Here is a 21,057-nt window from a genome sequence, read left to right as displayed (position 1 = left end):
CAGTAAGCAAGAGCGACCGAACAGTAGCTGAGCGGGAAGTACTGATATCCGAGAACCAATTCCGAGTGGGCCAATAGGGGGCCACTAGAGTGAATTGTTCCTCGTCCTCCCTGACCTTGCACAGCACCAGTGCAAGAAGGCTCACTGGGGAAAATGCATTCTTGCGCAGCCCCATGGGCCAGCTGTGTGCCAGCGCGTCTGCCCCGAGGGGAGCCTCTGTTTGGGCATACCAGAGCGGGAAGTGTGAGGTCTCTCTGGAGGCGAACAGGTCTACCCGGGCCTTGCTGAACCATTCCCAAATCAGCTGGACCGACTGGGGGTGAAGCCTCCACTCTCCACTGGGCAAGCGTTGTTGTGATAGCGCGTCCGCCACCAAGTTGAGGTTGCCTGGGATGTGAGTGGCATGCAGCGACTTGAGTTGCTGCTGGCTCCAAAGGAGGAGACGACGGGCGAGTTTTGACATGTGATGGGAGCCTACACCACCTTGGCGATTTATGTACGCTACTGTGGTGGTGTTGTCTGATTGGATCAAGACGTGTTTGCCCTGAATTAGCGGGAGAAACCTCCGCAGGGCAAAAAGTACAGCCAACAACTAAGGGAGTTGATGTGACAGCGCAGTGGGGCCTCTTTCCAACGGCATACGGCTGTGTGCCCATAGAACACGGCGCCCAAACCCAAATTTGGAGACATCGGTAGTGAGCAGGTAATGTGGCATCGGGAGGCAAAGGTGCGTCCCGAGGCTCTGGTGCTGAGAGAAGACTCGAAGCACTTACCTTGCTCCGGGTTAGTGACTGAGGAGGAGGTCCCGTGGAGGTGTCCTCAGGATTCATCAGAACCGGCCGGCCGGGGGACATTCGTGGGGCTGAAGGCGAGAGGTCTGCGTCCAGTGTGCCGAGGTGTGGCGGCAGAGTGCCGTGGGAACGGCCAGGTGACCCAGAGACAAAGGAAATAGCTCTTTAATTGAGAATGTGGGTACCACAGCCCGAAGGGGATGCAGCAAATGAAATAAATTCAACAAAGGATTCTCCTCCCGGCCCTCCACCGGGGGACGGAGTGGTGTTCTTACCAGCTCCGGAGCGAACATCTTGGTCTCTGGGTCGGGCGTCTCAGGACTGCTTGGGAACCTTCCGGGTCCTCAAAGGGGTCCGTGAGACGGGGGCCGTGCGCTTCCTGTGGGGCGCTCGATGCAGGGGCTGAGAGCTGGGCCCGGGTTGAGGCGGAGCTGCACATTTTTTAGAAGCCGCAGGAGGATGTACTTGGCGAGCAGACAAAGAGTGGCCCGTGGCGGCAGGTTTGCGGCGGGGCAGGATATGTGATATGGCCTCCGTCTGCTTCTTCACCGCTGAGAACTGCTGGGCGAAGTCCCCGACGGTGTTGCCGAAAAGACCGAACTGGGAGACAGGTGCTTCGAGGAAGCGTGTCTTGTCCACTTTGCACATCTCGACCAGGTTCAGCCATAAATGTCGTTCCTGAAACACAAGAGTGACCATGCTGTGACCTTCGTGGCCCTGAGGGTGAGGTCGGTCTCTGAGTGCAGTTCCTGCAGCACGTCGGGGTCAGGACAACCCAAGTGCAGATCTTTAAGTACCTTGGCCTGGTGGACTTGCAGGCGGCCATGGCATGCAGGGAGGAAGCAGCCTGTCCGGTGGCGCTGTAGGCATTGGAGGTCAGTGAAGACGTCATCTTACAGGCTTTGGAGGGGAGCACAGGGCGACCCCGCCAGGTGGCGGCGTTTTTCGGGGCACAGTTTGATCGCAACCGCCCTAGCCACCATGGGGGACTGCTGTGTACCCGTGTGCCGCTCCGCCGTCAAGGGTAGTGAAAGCGGATGAGCGAGAGGCTTTGTGAGGGGTGGAGAAGGGTGCCCTCCATGAACTCATCTGCTCATCATGCACATCTGTGAAGAAAGGCGTGGGGGGGGTTGGGTTGGCTGTGGGGAGGACGGAGGGTTCCAGTCCAGCCCCATGCTGACGCCCAGGCAAGCATGCCAGACACCTGGGCGTCAGCCTCAGACTGGGCGTGATGGCCCGAAGGCGGCAGCCTAGTCGAGTCATCCACGTCAGACGTCGCTGTCCAATGCAGCAGCAAGCTCATCCAGCTCGGGGGGCTCAAGAGGATAGGCAGGCTGGCTGTGAGGTGAGCCGCTGTTGCCTCAAGCCCGGACAGAAGTCAACGAGCGTGCCGGTGGGCGGGAGGTTCGCAATAGAATATTCTCATAGTTTACTAATGTCATGATATATGTTGATTTTAGTATAATCTATGTTATTGTATTGTATATTGACTTAAGATCATTTGATTACAATTACTGGGGCAATTTTTTGATATTTTTCATTAATTGTAGATTGTTCTTTATATTTTTGGCAATGTTGTATACAAAATAATCATGCATATATTACTTTCAAATTGAATTTGATAGAATTAATGTCATTTTTTTCACTGCATCCCTAAAGTGTTTAAACACACACACACACACACACACACACACACACACACACACACACACACACATACAGTACACTCCCTCTCTCACACACACACACACATACAATACACTCCCTCTCTCTCTCTCACACACACACACACACACGCACAAACTGGCATATCACCTAATTTTCAGTACTGATTGCTCAGAACCTTTCAGCACATAACATTTGAAATAATGTGTTGTTCTTAGTCAAAAAGTAGCACTAACAAAATTCTGAATGAAAATACTTAATGTACCTTCTTTGTTTGTGTCTTTGGGTTTTGATTTTCTAAAAACTTATCACATAGAAATAACAAGATGCAAACCTGAACACATTGAACACTTCAGACAACATTTCTTGTTTTTATTGTAAAGAATAAGGCTGCACTACATTTTAGCCAAAAATGTGTGAAAAGGTCCTGGGTTTATAATTACATTTAATGTAAACAGTGGCTGACGATTGATATATTGATGGTACACAAGGTCAGGAATACAGCTATGACAAGTGCGCACATCTGTATACAGTATTTTAATGATACACATCTGTGTATTTCAACATATAAAATTACCTAAAAGAGAAAAAACCTTACAGGCAAGGTAATAATTTAATTAAAATATTTCTAATTTTAAAAAGTCAAATATTCAAACAGTACTAAAGTATTCATCTAAATCCAGATAAATACACAGGGGGGACTGTATTAAAATACACATTCCCCTTCTGTCACTCTCTCGACGTTGTGTCGAAGGAAGTGACACAAGGGGTCTTCTCGGACTCCGAATCGTACCTCTGAACCTGAGAAAAGGTCAATGTCAAGTTGACAGACAGAATTTGCATGCCCCGCCCCGGACATACGGGTATAAAGGGAAGCGGGGCAGCGAATGCCAGTCAGAATTTTTCTTCAGAGCCGAATGTTTGTACTACGAACAGCTAATCACCCTGCTCTCTTACCTCTATCAGCGAGAACCGTGGCTGTTGGATCCGTACGGCGCATTTCCAGCTGCCGTTCTCTCCTTGCTCGTTGTGCATTCCGCGCCCCTGGGTGCTTCGACAGCGCTTCTTCCTGTGTAAAAGAGTATATTTCCTCTAAAAGAGATTTTTTTCCACTCACTAAAAGAGTCACAGTGGCGTTGAATGTCCTTTTCAGGACGCGTCTTTTTCAAGATGCCTTTCCACCCCTGTGTTGTTCCTGGATGCGGGTGATATCTCTCCATGAACGACGGTCACAGATGCTGCCTCTTGTGCCTGGGCAGCAATCACACTCAGGCAGCGTTTGTGGATGGCTCATGTTCTTATTGCGAGGACATGACCATGGCCATGTTGCGGTCACGGCTCTGATTCCTGAAGGTGAATGCCACTTCATCCGCCCCCCCGCGCCGCTCCTTCTTCCCACGGGATTGAGGACGACCCGGCTGGCAATGAAGGCGATATGGGGATGACAACGGGCTTGGTTTCGCCGGGCTCAACTCGCCGCCATCTCCTCTTTTGGAGTCAGCCGCGACTCAAGCCGCTGCTCGCCACTCACATCCCTGGCAACTGCAACACGATGACGGACGCGCTGTCATGACAGGTTTAGCCCAGCGGAGAGTGGAGGCTCCACCCCCAGGTAGTAAAGCTCATTTGGGACCTATTCGGCAAGGCACAGGTAGACCTCGTTGCCTCCCAAGACAACTCCCATTGCCCACTCTGGTATTCCCTGACAGATGCTCCTCTTGGGACAGATGCGCTGGCACACAGCTGGCCCCGGGGCTTCATGGATACACTTTTCCCCCAGTGAGCCTTCTTGCATCGGTGCTATGCAAGATCAGGGAGGACGAGGAACAGGTCATCTTGGTGGCCCCCTACTGACCCACCCACACCTGGTTTTCCGATCTCATGCTCCTCGCGACAGCTCCTCCCTGGAAAATCCCCCTGAGGAAGGACCTTCTTTCTCAGGGATGGAGTACCCTTTGGCATCCGCACCCAGACCTTTGGAACCTCCACGTCTGGCCCCTGGATGGGATGCGGAAGATCTAATAGATCTACCACCTGCTGTCGTAGACACGATCAATCAAGCCAGAGCACCCTCAAGCAGACAACTTTATGCCCTAAAGTGGTGCTTGTTCGCGAACTGGTGTTCTTCCCAAGCTGAAGACCGCAGTCCGGTCAGTGCTTCTATTCCTGCTTCTGTCCCCCTCCACCTTGAAGGTGTATGTAGCTGCCATTGCAGCCCACCACGACGCAGTAGATGGCAAGTCCCTTGGTAAGCACGACTTGGTTATCAGGTTCCTGAAAGGTGCCCGGAGACTCAATCCTCCCCGGCCTAGCCTGTTTTCCTCTTCTCAGTGGTCCTTGCGGGCCTTCAGAGACCCCCATTCAAGCCGCTTGATTCAGTTGAGCTCAAGGCCCTCTCCCTAAAGACGGCCTTCCTGATCGCGTTAGCCTCAATCAAGAGAGTTGGAGACCTGCAAGCGTTCTCTGTCAGCGACACGTCTGGAGTTCGGTCCGGCACGTTCTCATGTTATCCTGAGACCCCGACCGGGCTATGTGCCCAAGGTTCCCACGACCCCTTTCAGGGACCAGGTCATGAACCTGCAAGCGCTGCCTCGGGAGGAGGCAAACCCAGCCCTTTCGTTGCTGTGCTATGTGGACCGCACACAGAGCTCTAGACATTCTGAACAGCTCTTTGTCTGCTTTGGCGGATGGCGGAAAGGGAACGCCATCCCCAAACAGAGGCTAGCCCACTGGGTCGTTGATGCTATTTCCTTAGACTATCACGCCCAGGGCGTGCCCGCCCCCCTGCAGGTCCGAGCACACTCTACTAGAAGCAGCGGGCTGGGCAACACCCAATACCTTTGCAAGATTTTATAATCTGAGGGTTGAGTCAGTCTCGTCCCGTGTTTTGTCAGGTCCGAGCCGGTAGAACTCGGTAACGCTGCACAACCGACAGGGTGTTCCACTTGCACCTTGTGCCCTTCACCAAAGTGATCCAGTGCACCTTCTGTCCCAGGTCAGCCACTGAGCATTGCTGTCTGGATGTTTTTTCCTCCCTAGCCTTCTGTCCTGCAAATTCAGCGGAGCAACTCGCGGCTAGACCCACTACGAGCCTCAGGGCTCTGTACTTGGGTCAAGCACCACAGGCTTAGTTCCCTATTCAGGCTAACCCCCCGTGATGTATTTTCCGCAGTGCAGTCCCCCTCTCGGCGGACCGCATTCCCTCAGGCAGCCCCGTGCTTGTAGAGTTCCCCCCTTCATTAGGCTGGACCTACCACCATGCCGTATCCCACGTCCGGCTTCACAACCCTCGTGGTGTATTTGCCACACATCTCCTCCCCCTGGACTGGGCAGGGTGTGGTCTCCGCAGGGTCTTCCTCTCCTGAAAGAATAGGACATTCGAGGACTGGACAGTCACCTTACCTCCGGTCTCGCCTCAGTCTTTAAGCCACCCCTTGCCGGGTGCACGGAGCAGAACAAGTGCTTCAAGTCTTCTCTCAGCACCCTAGCCTCAGGGCTCCTGTTGCCCCTGACAGGCTCTCCTGCTCCCTCCGGGGAAAGACCGCCTTCCCCGACTTATGTTGGGCCCCAGCGGCTTTACGTTCAATGTGAGAGACATAGTGAGAGAGAAGGCCGCGGCTGCTGGGCTTGCTCCCATGCTAGCATGTAACACCTTATCCCCCTCAGGGGTGCGGGAAAACCTAAGGTGGTATGCAAAACTCTTTGAAGCGGCGTTGGGGAGGGCATCGTGCACTCTGTACAGGTGCCGCTAACACGCAATAGCCTGCTTTGCACCATAACTTCAATATATATATATACAGTTTTGGTGAGTAACGGAATACATGTAACAGGATTACATATTTAAAATACAAAATATAAGTAACTATATTCCTACAGTTACAATTTGAATAATTGGTAATTAGAATACAGTTACATTCATAAATTATTTTGATAACTGAAGAGATTACTTTGTATTTTATTGTCATTTAATATTTAGTCCTTTTAGATGGAAAACATTTATACACATAAATGACCTAAAGTGCATTTGAACAGCGGTGAAACACTTTCTTATGATGTGTTACATTCATACGAGCAGACAGAGAAGTAAGTTTGAAGTACGTTTGGAGCAGAAGAATTAGAAATAAACCTTGTGTTAATTGTCAGATTTACGCTAAGATAAAATGCTATTTGATGCCAAATGGATGATAGTCTAACTCAGTGGTTCTCAACCAAGAGGCCTCAGCACACCTCAGCACACCCATTCCAAGGGGTCTGTAAGATGACTTAAAAGTTATTTAAAATAAGTAATCTAACTTAAATACAAAGCTAAAAAAAGCTTTAAATTAAGATATAGGCCTACAACACAGACTTTTATTGAAACTTCTAGAATAATTAATAATTAATTATTTTGTTCCCTATCAAAAAGCTACACTTTGATGCTGTGCTGAATTAGCGCTTTGAGAACAACTTTAGGAGTGACCAGCTGTGATTATAACACGTCAATGAAATTGACTAGAATTTATAGCCTCTGCTGATGACATCATTGGATGCACCTGTAGCAGGGCTATACAGAGAGAGATTAAAAAGATAAGTCAAAGGTGGTGCAATAAAATCATATGCTAGCTTTAGAAAATAAGGCTCCAAATTATCAGGACCAGCTGATTTTCTAATGTCTAAAAGTTTGAGGGCTTTATGCACCTCTGAGACTGTAAATGGATTAAAACTAAAGGAATTACTCACTCTAATATGACTATGAGTATGACCTTTAGGGTGATTCTGATGTGAAAAGTTGAGGGAGTCAAACAAGGAACCAGAGGCAATAAAATGCTTGTTAAAACAGCCAAGCATTTCAGCCTTATCAGATATTTTATGTGAGTGCATGGTGGTAGCTCGATGCCAGTTTTATTTCCAGCCAAGGATTTAATCGTCTTCCAAAATTTGAAGGGGTTGTTTATATTATTTGAAATTTCTATAAGAAAGTGGTCTGCTTTGGCTTTTCTAATAGCGACTGTGCACAGATTGTGCAGTCTCCTGAAGAGCAGCCAGTCAGAATCCAGGCCTGTTTTCCTGGCTTTTGCCCAGGCCTTGTTGCGCTCGTGAAGAGAGTTGGCTAAATCTGAAATGAACCATGCATTGTTTCGGCCTTTTACTCTATACTTTATGAGGGGAGCATACTTGACAACAATTTCTTTAAAACCATCATAAAAACAAAATGTCCAAGCATTTTCAACATCAGCAATAAGATACATTTTATCCCAATCAAAATAAAACAGGTCATGAAAAAACCCTTGTTCCGTAAAATGTTTCATGTCATGCTTAATAATGATGTGTGGCTTGGTTTTGGGAATTTCTGTATTTCTGACTGTGGCAACAACACAGTGGTCACTAATGTCGTGTGCAAATACAGAAGCTCCTAAGTATTTATAAGGAACATTGGTTAGGATAAGATCAATTAGAGATGATTTTTCTGGACATTTTAGATTAGGTCTAGTGGGACTATCGACGAGCTGAAAGAGATTTAGCGAGTCACAGTAAGCTTTAAAATCATCAGATACTGGTTGTAACCAGTTCCAATTTAGATCTCCAATGACTACAATTTCATTCAAATTCAGTCCTGATAAAAGCTGCATTAAAGAAGGCAGAGCATCACTGACAGCTGAAGGTGTCCTATAGCAACCAACAACAGTAATGTGGAGAGTCCTAGAGACCTCGAGATCAAGAGCTAAAATTCAAATTGCTTACTCACTGATTCTGAGAGAAGCACATTCACATGAAACATACTTTTAATCTATACTTTTTAATCTCTCCTCCCACTGTGGTCACCCCCCAGACTTCCATGGCTCATCCCCCCACGCCTGCCACGGCCAACGAGCCAACGCCCACGCCTGCCACGGCCAACGAGCTGGAAGTCTTGTCCGTCCCAGAGCCAGCGTTGCCAACTTTGTCCACCCGGAGGAGGAGGAGAAGAGGAAAGGCTTCTGCTCCCCAGTCTCTGCCTGCCACGGTCAGCGAGCCAGAGCCCACGCCTGCCACGGTCAGCGAGCCAGAGCCCACAGCCTCGACCGTCCCAGAGCCAGCGTTGCCAGCTTCATCCGCCCGGAGGAGGAGGAGAAGAGGAAAGGCTTCTGCTCCACAGTCTCTGCCTGCCACGGTCAGCGAGCCAGAGCCCACGCCTGCCACGGTCAGCGAGCCAGAGCCCACAGCCTCGACCGTCCCAGAGCCAGCGTTGCCAGCTTCGTCCGCCCGGAGGAGGAGGAGGAGAAGAGGAAAGGCTTCTGCCTGTAGCCTCGACCGTCCCAGAGCCAGAGCCAGCGCCTGTAGCCTCGACCATCCCAGAGCCAGCGCCTGTAGCCTCGACCGTCCCAGTGCCAGCGCCTCCCTAGCCTCACAGGGCTCTGCCTCCCGAGCCACCCAGGGCTCCGCCTTCCAGGGCTCCGCCTCCCGAGCCACCCAGGGCTCCACCTCCCTGGGCTCCGCCTCCCGAACCACCCAGGGCTCCGCCTCCCAGGGCTCCGCCTCTCGAGCCTCCCAGGGCAGTTCCTGAGCCTTCCACGGCTATGCCTTGTACGGCCCCACCTCCAGAGCCTTCCAGGGCTCCACCCCTCGAGCCTCCCAGGGTTCCGCCCCTCGAGCCTCCTGTGGCTCTGCCGCCTGGGTCTTCCACGGCTCCGCCTTCCATGACTCTGCTACCAGAAACTTCCATGGCTCCGCCTAGCGAAATCTGCCTTTGTTCTTCCCCTGTTAAAAGGGGGACACCCGACAGATTTAAACAATTACATTTACATTTATGCATTTGGCAGACGCTTTTATCCAAAGCGACTTACAGTGCACTTATTACAGGGACAATCCCCCAGGAGCAACCTGGAGTTAAGTGCCTTGCTCAAGGGCCCAACAGTGGCATCTTGGTGGTGCTGGGGCTTGAACCCCCGGCCTTCTGGTCAGTAACCCTGAGCCTCAACCACTGAGCCGCCACTGCTACCAGAAACTTCCATGGCTCCGCCTACCTCGGCTCCGCACTCGGAGTTCCCCATGGCTGTCCTGTGGCCTCCACCCCGGCCCCCTGACCTAGTCCCTGTCCTGTGGCCTCCTCCCAGGCCCCCTGACCCTGTTCCCATCCTGTGGCCTCCTCCCAGGCCCCCTGACCCGGTTCCCGTCCTGTGGCCTCCTCCTTGGACTGCCTGTCTTTGCCCTCTGTGCCCCCTTGGTCTGCCTGTTTGTCCCCTTGGACTGCCTGTTTGCCCCCTTGGACGATTTGTTTTGTTTTTCTTGTTTTTTTTTTTGCCTTTTTGGAGCGTCTGGAATCCGCTCCTTAAAGCGGGGGCTCTGTCATGTTCTCTGTTGTCTTTTGTTTTTGTGCTTTTATGTTGAAGTTTAGTTTAGTTCCTGTTTGGTTTTTGTAGTCCTTTGTATTCAGGACTACAAAACTTTGTAGTCAGACTTTGTATTCAGGACGGTCCTAAGTTTCATTTTATGATTGGTTTTCCCCTGATTAGTTCTCATTCCCTAATTGTTTCCCCAGGTGTTCCTCATTCCCTTGTTTGTTCCTTTTGTGTATATAAGCCCTTTTAGTTTCCTTGTTAGTTCTTGCATGTGTTATGCTCTGTACTAGGTTTCCTTTGTTTTTCCTTTTGTCCTGAGTTTTCACTGTTTTTGTTAATAAAGCTGCACTTAGATCTACATACTCTGCCTGCCTATGTCACACTAACCACTAACAATATATTGTCTAACTTTCAATCTGGTTTTCGGAAAAAAACGCTTTTTTTATTGAAAAAATTATTTTATTGTCTCTTTAGATAAAAAACAACATTGTGCTCTCTTCATTGATCTATCTAAGGCTTTTGATACTGTGGATCACTCAATATTAAAACAAAGACTTTTCAGTGTTACAAGATGATTTGTTATATGTTTTATCCTTACTTATTGTATATTGTGTATTCTATATTGTGTGTATTGTCTACTGTACATTGTATATAATTATTGTGTTGTGTAAGTATGTTGTTTACTGTAATTGGTATATGTCTCGTCACTGTCGTGACTGCTATGTTGCTCGGAACTGCACACAAGAATTTCACCTACTGTTGCACTTGTGTACATGCTAGTGTGACAAAGTGATTTGATTTTAAGAATTTTCAGTGTTACAAGATGATTTGTTATGTTTTACATTTATGTTATATGTTCTATGTTTTTAATTTCTGCAACCTTGTTAATTGTGCTGCTGCCTGTCTTGGCCAGGACGCTCTTGGAAAATAAATTTTTAATCTCAATGAGTTTACTTTCTGGTTAAATAAAGGTAATAATATTAATATCCCTGGATGCCTGAATGTGGGAGCAGATTTACTGTCCAGACAGAAAATACCAATGGGGGGTGGAAACTAGAAACAATATAACAAACCAGACAGGGGAGAAACATATGAATGCAGGTCAACAAACACTGGAATTAAATGATCCGAAAAAACACAAGAGGAAAGGGAGCACAATAATTACAGACAAGGCACAAGAGGAAACAGTTGAAGACAATCAACATAACGAGGGCTCAACTAGGGCTCAGGCCAGAGGAAACAAGGGGGTGCAGTTGGGAGAGAACATGGAAAACTTAAACAAACGTAAACAGGGAGATGGTCTTGGCCAGGTTGAAGGTGGTCCAGAAGGCCATGGCAGAAAGGACCCAGAGGCAGGGATGGACAGGGATGCTAGTATCTTAGTTCAGCTCTTGAAAGTCCATGGCCACTGGACATATGGGGTCGGTGGTGGCTAATGGGCAAAGGTCAGATGGGTTAGGGGAGGCTGCTTGGCAGCAGGTGAGGTAACAGGCAGCACAGGTCAGATCGAGCTAGGATCCGAAGGGCTGGACAGACTGGGCAGGAGCCCCTGAGAACTGGAAAGACCAGGCACTGATGACCGGAGCTGTTACTGGGCTGAGCAACAGACTGGTGGCTGGTGTCTGACGAGTGTTGGTTACTGGGCTGAGCAACAGACTGGTGGCTGGTGTCTGACGAGTGTTGGTTACTGGGCTGAGCAACAGAGACTGGTGGCTTGTGTCTGACGAGCGTTGGTTACTGGGCTGAGCAACAGAGACTGGTGGCTGGTGTCTGACGAGTGTTGGTTACTGGGCTGAGCAACAGAGACTGGTGGCTGGTGTCTGACGAGTGTTGGTTACTGTGCTGAGCAACAGAGACTGGTGGCTGGTGTCTGACGAGTGTTGGTTACTGGGCTGAGCAACAGAGACTGGTGGCTGGTGTCTGACGAGTGTTGGTTACTGGGCTGAGCAACAGAGACTGGTGGCTTGTGTCTGACGAGTGTTGGTTACTGTGCTGAGCAACAGAGACTGGTGGCTGGTGTCTGATGAGTGTTAGTTACTGGGCTGAGCAACAGACTGGTGGCTGGTGTCTGACGACTGCTGGGGGGGCATTGGAACACATGGATAATGAATACGTTAGCCTTAGCCAGACAGAAGGGCAGACAGAGAAGGATCATGACAACACTAATCCGATACAGTATTGAAACTAATTAATTGTATTACTAATTTTATTTTATTGTAAATGATGCCCATGATTTGGATTGTGAGTCATTTGCCTTTTTTAACATATTTACTGGAACAGTTATATTTGCTCACAGAGAAATATGTATCAATCTCTATAACACATTTATATATTTATGAGAGCTAGACAGGAAATCATTTTTTAATTCTGAATATTTATTGAAATTCATATATATTGTTATAATATAATTATACATCTCAAAATATAGTTGTGAATTAGAAAGTCACACGAGTTTGATACAACAGACGGGTGTGTAAATGACGAGCGAATGATCATTTTTGGGTGAACTGTTCTTTTAGGTTGATTAAGCTATATATATATTATATTTCTAGTGATGCTGGTTAAACAAGTTTAGCTGGACCAGAAGCTAGACCAGCAGTATCCAGCAGAAAGCAGACTTGGGCATTATTTTTAATTCCTGCTGGTGTTTTCGGCAGGAGAGAACATGGAAGAAAATGCTATCAATGTTATTGACAGAGTTAGGGAGGGAAAAATGACTGTTTGACAGAAATTGCTGTGTCAAAGAAAGAGAGAAGTCTAAAAAGAAGAAAAGGAAGAGTGACTAGAGACAGAAAGACAGAAGTTGAGTAACATAAAGTTCACTGGGGCTGGGTGATATACAAGAAACATATTCTTGATATTTTTATTAAAAAGATCTCATTACATCGTCAAACCCCCTTCCCCCACTGCTAAAGGTGGATGTAATAGTGTTTATTGATTTTCCTTGCTAAATTAAAATCATATATTGAAACACAAAAAAGGTCACCCACTACAGAGGAGGATAGATGAACAAAATTACCTGCCATTGCACAAGAAATCGACAAGCAGCATTTGGCGGGTCGACACTCGCAGGTGCTTATTTGAAACCCTGGACTACGATTTCCTTTCTTTGTCACTTTCTGATGTTGTGGATCATCGTTTGTCAATGAGTGTCGCAATCGTCATAGGGATATTTGACAGATATCATCCCAGCACTAATATTCACACACTTTCTTCTCACCGTTATGAGTTTCCAGACACAACAGAGTAAAACTCTGTCATAAAATCAATAACTGCTTTGACCAATGCATTTATGAGTTTTCTGAATATATTTCTACAATAGAATATTCTCATAGTTCACTAATGTCATGATATATGTTGATTTTAGTATAATCTATGTTATTGTATTGTATATTGGCAATTTTTTGATATTTTTCATTAATTGTAGATTGTTCTTTATATTTTTGGCAATGTTGTATACAAAATAATCATGCATATATTACTTTCAAATTGAATTTGATAGAATTAATGTCATTTTTTTCACTGCATCCCTAAAGTGTTTAAACACACACACACACACACACACACACACACACACATACAGTACACTCCCTCTCTCACACACACACACACACACACTCCTCTCTCTCTCACACACACACATACAATACACTCCCTCTCTCTCTCACACACACACACACACACACGCACAAACTGGCATATCACCTAATTTTCAGTACTGATTGCTCAGAACCTTTCAGCACATAACATTTGAAATAATGTTTTGTTCTTAGTCAAAAAGTAGCACTAACAAAATTCTGAATGAAAATACTTAATGTACCTTCTTTGTTTGTGTCTTTAGGTTTTGATTTTCTAAAAACTTATCACATAGAAATAACAAGATGCAAACCTGAACACATTGAACACTTCAGACAACATTTCTTGTTTTTATTGTAAAGAATAAGGCTGCACTACATTTTAGCCAAAAATGTGTGAAAAGGTCCTGGGTTTATAATTACATTTAATGTAAACAGTGGCTGACGATTGATATATTGATGGTACACAAGGTCAGGAATACAGCTATGACAAGTGCGCACATCTGTATACAGTATTTTAATGATACACATCTGTGTATTTCAACATATAAAATGACCTAAAAGAGAAAAAAAACTCTTGGCTTACAGGCAAGGTTTTTCTGTCCTGGATGCGTGTTTCATCTGGCTAACAGGAGTCAGAAAAGGTCAGACGCTGAGGTAAAGTTGAGGGTTTTTACTGTTATGTTCTTTCCTCTTTCTTTTTCTTTTTGATGACTTCTCAAAATAAACAAATTAATTCCCACTGTGTAAAAATATTATTTGAACATGTATTCCAAAGATTACATTCAGCTTTGTGTATTGTTCTTATTATTGTGAACAAATCACCATAGAATAGTTTTTAAGCTCAAACCAATGAATTACAAATATATACACATATACATTTGCACAAAGCACTGAAAAGATAACAAACTTAGAAGCAAAAGCTCTCCAAGGCACAAATGTAAAGGAAACAGGGAAGATATTTCTTGACCAATCACATGGATAGATCTGGAACACTGAGTTTATTTCCTGATCAGCCTCTAACCTAAGAGTCACATGATCCAAACCAACCACTTAGAAAACAGTCCACAGTTAACGTTTATTTTGTTGTTACATCAAACTAACACAAGATGGTGCTAAAACAAAAGAATGTGTGCCATGACAAAGGTAATAATTTAATTAAAACACTTCTAATTTTAAAAAGTCATATATTAAAATAGTACACAAACAGTAGCAAAAACTGGACCGACTCAATGACCACAGGGAACATGACAGGCTGTGCGGCGGCCGCAGTGTCTGTGAGCACTGGCAGTGGCTGGGGAATGCTGGCAGCAGCTAAAGATTGGGCTCCTTACTCGGCTTCCTTCTCCTCCTCCTGACGGTCGGAAGCAGTGCAGCAGGAACAGCAGCGGGATCTGTCTCAAGTGTGGAGCTCCGTCTCTTCCTTCTCCTCCTAACAGTGATGGGAAGAGGGGCTGCAGCACCCACCATCAGTGAGGGGGCATCGCTGTCCTCTGGCTGGGACGAAGATAGAGAGCCCTCCGAGACACAGGCTGAGATAAAATAATCCCAATTTTAAGACAATTTTGTGGTCCCTGTAATTCGGAAGTTGCACAAGTTCCCCACTACATTAAACCTGCTACAATATTGAAACTATTTCAATTTATTACTTTTGTTACTACTTATATTTCATTGTAATGAAAAGTCATATTTTGGCTTGTGAGTCTTTTGCCTTTTTAACAGAATTATGGAACAGTTACATTGGCACAAAGAGAAACATGTACCTATATCTATAAATACAGGAAATAGTAATTGTATACATTCTGAATATTTATTGAAATTCATAATATAGTTGAAGATATAAATAAAAAATTACAATTCCTAAATATAATGATACATTTCAAAATATAGTTGTGAATTAGAAAGTCACACGAGTTTGATACAACAGACGGGTGTGTAAATGACGAGAGAATGATCATTTTTGGGTGAACTGTTCTTTTAGGTTGATTAAGCTATATATATATTATATTTCTAGTGATGCTGGTTAAACCAGTTTAGCTGGACCAGAAGACCAGAATTTTACTTGCTAAATTAAATTTAGAGGGATCATTGTGTAGTTTGATTAAATATGATTGTAAATTGTATATAAAAATTAAATAATTAAATAATAATAGTATTTATAACCAAAGTGAGCAGGTGAAAGCGACTGTGGCGAGGAACACAAAACTCCATAAGATGTTGATTAATGGAGAAAAATAACCTTGGGAAAAACCAGACTCACTGTGGGGGCCAGTTCCCCTCTAACTAACCCTAAACCATACCCCACCCTAACCCTAAACCAGACTCACTGTGGGGGCTGACTAACCCCACCCTAACCCTAAACCAGACTCACCGTGGGGGCCAGTTCCCCTCTGACTAACCCCACCCTAACCCTAAACCAGACTCACTGTGGGGGCCAGTTCCCCTCTGACGAACCCCACCCTAACCCTAAACCAGACTCACTGTGGGGGCCAGTTCCCCTCTGACGAACCCCACCCTAACCCTAAACCAGACTCACTGTGGGGGCCAGATCCCCTCTGACGAACCCCACCCTAACCCTAAACCAGTCTCACAGTGGGGCCAGTTCCCCTCTGACTAACGCCACCCTAACCCTAAACCAGACTCACTGTGGGGGCCAGTTCCCCTCTGACCAACCCCACCCTAACCCTAAACCAGACTCACTGTGGGGGCCAGTTCCCCTCTGACCAACCCCACCCTAACCCTAAACCAGATTCACTGTGGGGGCCAGTTCCCCTCTGACTAACCACACACTAACCCTAAACCAGACTCACTGTGGGGCTAGTTCCCCTCTGACTAACCCCACCCTAACCCTAAACCAGACTCACTGTGGGGGCCAGTTCCCCTCACCCTGACCCTAAACCAGACCACTGTGGGACCCTCTACTAACCCACCCTAAACCAGACTCACTGTGGGGCCAGTTCCCCTCTGACTAACCCCACCCTAACCCTAAACCAGACTCACTGTGGGGGCCAGTTCCCCTCTAACTAACCCTAAACCATACCCCACCCTAACCCTAAACCAGACTCACTGTGGGGGCTGACTAACCCCACCCTAACCCTAAACCAGACTCACCGTGGGGGCCAGTTCCCCTCTGACTAACCCCACCCTAACCCTAAACCAGACTCACTGTGGGGGCCAGTTCCCCTCTGACGAACCCCACCCTAACCCTAAACCAGACTCACTGTGGGGGCCAGTTCCCCTCTGACGAACCCCACCCTAACCCTAAACCAGACTCACTGTGGGGGCCAGATCCCCTCTGACGAACCCCACCCTAACCCTAAACCAGTCTCACAGTGGGGCCAGTTCCCCTCTGACTAACGCCACCCTAACCCTAAACCAGACTCACTGTGGGGGCCAGTTCCCCTCTGACCAACCCCACCCTAACCCTAAACCAGACTCACTGTGGGGGCCAGTTCCCCTCTGACCAACCCCACCCTAACCCTAAACCAGATTCACTGTGGGGGCCAGTTCCCCTCTGACCCACCCTAACCCTAAACCAGACTCACTGTGGGGGCCAGTTCCCCTCTGACCAACCCCAACATAACCCTAAACCAGACTCACTGTGGGGGCCAGATCCCCTCTGACCAACCCCACCCTAACCCTAAACCAGACTCACTGTGGGGGCCAGTTCCCCTCTGACCAACCCCACCCTAACCCTAAACCAGACTCACAGTGTGGGCCAGTTCTCCTCTGACTAACCCCACCCTAACCCTAAACCAGACTCACTGTGGGGGCCAGTTCCCCTCTGACCAACCCCACCCTAACCCTAAACCAGACTCACTGTGGGGGCCAGTTCCCCTCTGACCAACCCCACCCTAACCCTAAACCAGATTCACTGTGGGGGCCAGTTCCCCTCTGACCCACCCTAACCCTAAACCAGACTCACTGTGGGGGCCAGTTCCCCTCTGACCAACCCCAACATAACCCTAAACCAGACTCACTGTGGGGGCCAGATCCCCTCTGACCAACCCCACCCTAACCCTAAACCAGACTCACTGTGGGGGCCAGTTCCCCTCTGACTAACCACACACTAACCCTAAACCAGACTCACTGTGGGGCTAGTTCCCCTCTGACTAACCCCACCCTAACCCTAAACCAGACTCACTGTGGGGGCCAGTTCCCCTCTGTCTAACCCCACCCTAACCCTAAACCAGACTCACTGTGGGGGCCAGTTCCCCTCTGACTAACCACACACTAACCCTAAACCAGACTCACTGTGGGGCCAGTTCCCCTCTGACTAACCCAACCCTAACCCTAAACCAGACTCACTGTGGGGGCCAGTTCCCCTCTGACTAACCCAACCCTAACCCTAAACCAGACTCACTGTGGGGGCCAGTTCCCCTCTGACTAACCCCACCCTAACCCTAAACCAGACTCACTGTGGGGGCCAGTTCCCCTCTGTCTAACCCCACCCTAACCCTAAACCAGACTCACTGTGGGGGCCAGTTCCCCTCTGACTAACCACACACTAACCCTAAACCAGACTCACTGTGGGGCCAGTTCCCCTCTGACTAACCCCACCCTAACCCTAAACCAGACTCACTGTGGGGGCCAGTTCCCCTCTGACGAACCCCACCCTAACCCTAAACCAGACTCACTGTGGGGGCAAGTTCCCCTCTGACTAACCCCACCCTAATCCTAAACCAGACTCACTGTGGGGGCCAGTTCCCCTCTGACTAACCCCACCCTAACCCTAAACCAGACTCACAGTGGGGGCCAGTTCCCCTCTGACTAACCCCACCCTATCCCTAAACCAGACTCACTGTGGGGGCCAGTTCCCCTCTGACTAACCCCACCCTAACCCTAAACCAGACTCACTGTGGGGGCCAGTTACCCTCTGACCAACCCCACCCTAACCCTAAACCAGACTCACTGTGGGGGCCAGTTCCCCTCTGACCAACCCCACCATAACCCTAAACCAGACTCACTGTGGGGGCCAGTTACCCTCTGACCAACCCCACCCTAACCCTAAACCAGACTCACTGTGGGGGCCAGTTACCCTCTGACCAACCCCACCCTAACCCTAAACCAGACTCACTGTGGAGGCCAGTTCCCCTCTGACTAACATCATGAATATAATGACAATATTACTTATATATGTGCAGTGCAAGTCAGGGTTTATAATGTGTAAATTAAGTAAGCATAAAGATCCGGTGTTTAAAAATAAAGAAAAGATTTTGAGTATAGTGTTAGCAAGACTTTGAAAGAAGTTGTTGAATAGACACTGAAACGCATGAGACGCACTTGTTGAACGTGCAGAATCCGATCATCCTAACAAACTCTTAATGTGTACTGCTGACATGCATACATTATAATCTAAAGGAAAAACAAAAACCCTCAGAAAACAAAAACTAATTAGAAAACACATTCTCACTTCATTTGGACTTTCCTCTTCAAGATAAGCCTTTGATTTCTTACAAAATCTCTTCTGTTTTGTGCACTCCACCGAGCCAGAACAGGATCCTCAGCGGTCAAAAACTGCTGACATTCAGTTTTCCTTTAGTTATGCATGTGTTAAAATGTTTCATTACAGTCAAAACTTCAGCTTTTGATCAACAACTCTTTGCTTTCTTCGAGGTTTCTCGGTCTCTGCATCACTTTTGTCTTTATTCTCTGCTCTACCGATCTGTCAGGTTGTGTACTTGTATTGATGGTTGTCTTCTGATTTAAACATCAAGTACTTGAGAAACTTCAGAAGTTGTGTCCATGGGCATCTGAATTCCTGCATGAAATCAAAGATGCATTGATCAGGAAACTTTAAAAACAATTTCTGATTATTGACATATGACTAAAGGCGGCACTGATACAGATGAAGGGCACAGATCTTCCTGGGCTGCGTTTCCCAATAACGATTGATCTTTGCGGTTAAGAGCGTTTACTACGAGCGATTTTACGAATGTTAATTATTTTTATGTGCGTTTCCTAAAACTGAACTTGCGAGGACACGCTTTAAGTGCTCGCTGTCCATAAACGTGAAGTGCTGAAATGTGACCGTATAAGGACACGTGTGACACTACACTTTAGGGACATTCACCAATCAAAGGGAGATCTGCCCTTTACTCCCAAAAGTGATAACGGTAACAGCGATGCTACACACCATGTGCGGCACTACACAATGCGTGGTGCGGGCGAGAGCGCCCTATATGTGTCAGAGAGGAAGAGAAGATGAGGAGCCCATATACTGTATGGATAATTTTCATGTTATTTTCTTTTTTCCTTCTCTCTCTGATTGTAATTTATACAGTTCTCTGCAACAGTCATCTCACCACTTTGTTGTTACCAACTAGCCCATAAATAACTTTTATTTGTTTATTAATTTATCAGTTCATCTGTTTATCTGTTGACTAACCATTTTATGCATTCATTATTATTATTATTATTATTATTATTATTAGCCTTGTCGGCTAAAAAATAAATAACATAAAATGTATTTATACTGATATTAAATTGAGGGGTTTAAAGGGCACCTATTATGGCATTTAAAATGTTCCTAATATTGTTTTGGGAGTCCCCAACAACAGTTTTACATGCATGCAATGACAAAAAAACACTTTTGTTGTCTTATAATATGCATTTATGTTTCCCTGATTTGCTCACTGACTCCCAAATGATTCGTTCAATCGACTCATTTTTCCAAACCCTCCTTTGCGTGGACGCTAATCTGCGGTGATTGGTCAGATGACCCAGTCAGTTGTGATTGGTATACTCTGTGCAGAGATTGTCGGAAACGGAACGCCCATCACCGCTTTGTAGTAAAAAATCTAAATCAGAGAAGGAATTTGAGTTGATTTATGTTAGCGATCATAGCCCAAAGTTCGGTGGTAAACACCCAATCAGTTATTGTTTACGTTAGCCCAACGCATAAACATATTGGTAAAGCACTGCATTACTACAAGTTATTGCTCTATTCTTTATGACAACTCCAATAACATCGACAAACATTTCACATATTTCAAAAAAATTGACATTGGAGACCTAGAAGCTGCGCTGAGCGTAACTTACACAACACGCACAAATACTTATTAAGCATGCTAAAAAACACATAAAAGCAACAATTATTAATAATACTTACAGGTTGTGATTCGGAGGAGGAAGCTGATCCAAATAAACTTGGTACTGAACCTTCCTTCAGTATCAACCGCTCATGAATCCACACTTGAAAGCATTCATGTTCATAAAGCAATCGTCATTAAAATGACACGAACACAGCACAAGGTTCGGGCTATACTTGTGTGGTATAGTTGTAAATATAAACTCTAGCCACTGATTCTTCACATGCTCGTCCCTGGGCAGTGAAAAAAGGTCGCTTTGATACGCACTTCAGAACACAGCGTCTTGTTGTCGACATGATGTTTTCAAGTTTTTCCTGGTGTCTGCGCGCGCAATGAGTGGGCGCGGACAATTTGATAATTTTTCGTCTTGACGTCACAACGAAAAGGAAAATGACTCATTGGAAAATCGATTCATTAAATTGACTCAAGAGTCGACTCCTACTTTTGAGAGACAATAACTTTTTTTACGGTGAACTTTCATATATAAAACTTTGCAGGATGTTTTTGTTCACTTAAATCTATGTTACACACTACATGAAATGTAATTTTCAAAATTCCATAATAGGTGCCCTTTAAATTGTATCAGCTGTAACTTTGCGATTGTCCTGCAGGTGTCTGAATAAGTCTGTGTCTATGA

Source organism: Xyrauchen texanus, chromosome 49, assembly GCF_025860055.1.
Source record: "Xyrauchen texanus isolate HMW12.3.18 chromosome 49, RBS_HiC_50CHRs, whole genome shotgun sequence".
In the NCBI taxonomy this organism is placed as follows: Eukaryota; Metazoa; Chordata; class Actinopteri; order Cypriniformes; family Catostomidae; genus Xyrauchen; species Xyrauchen texanus.
Note: the sequence above shows the minus strand (reverse complement) of the source record.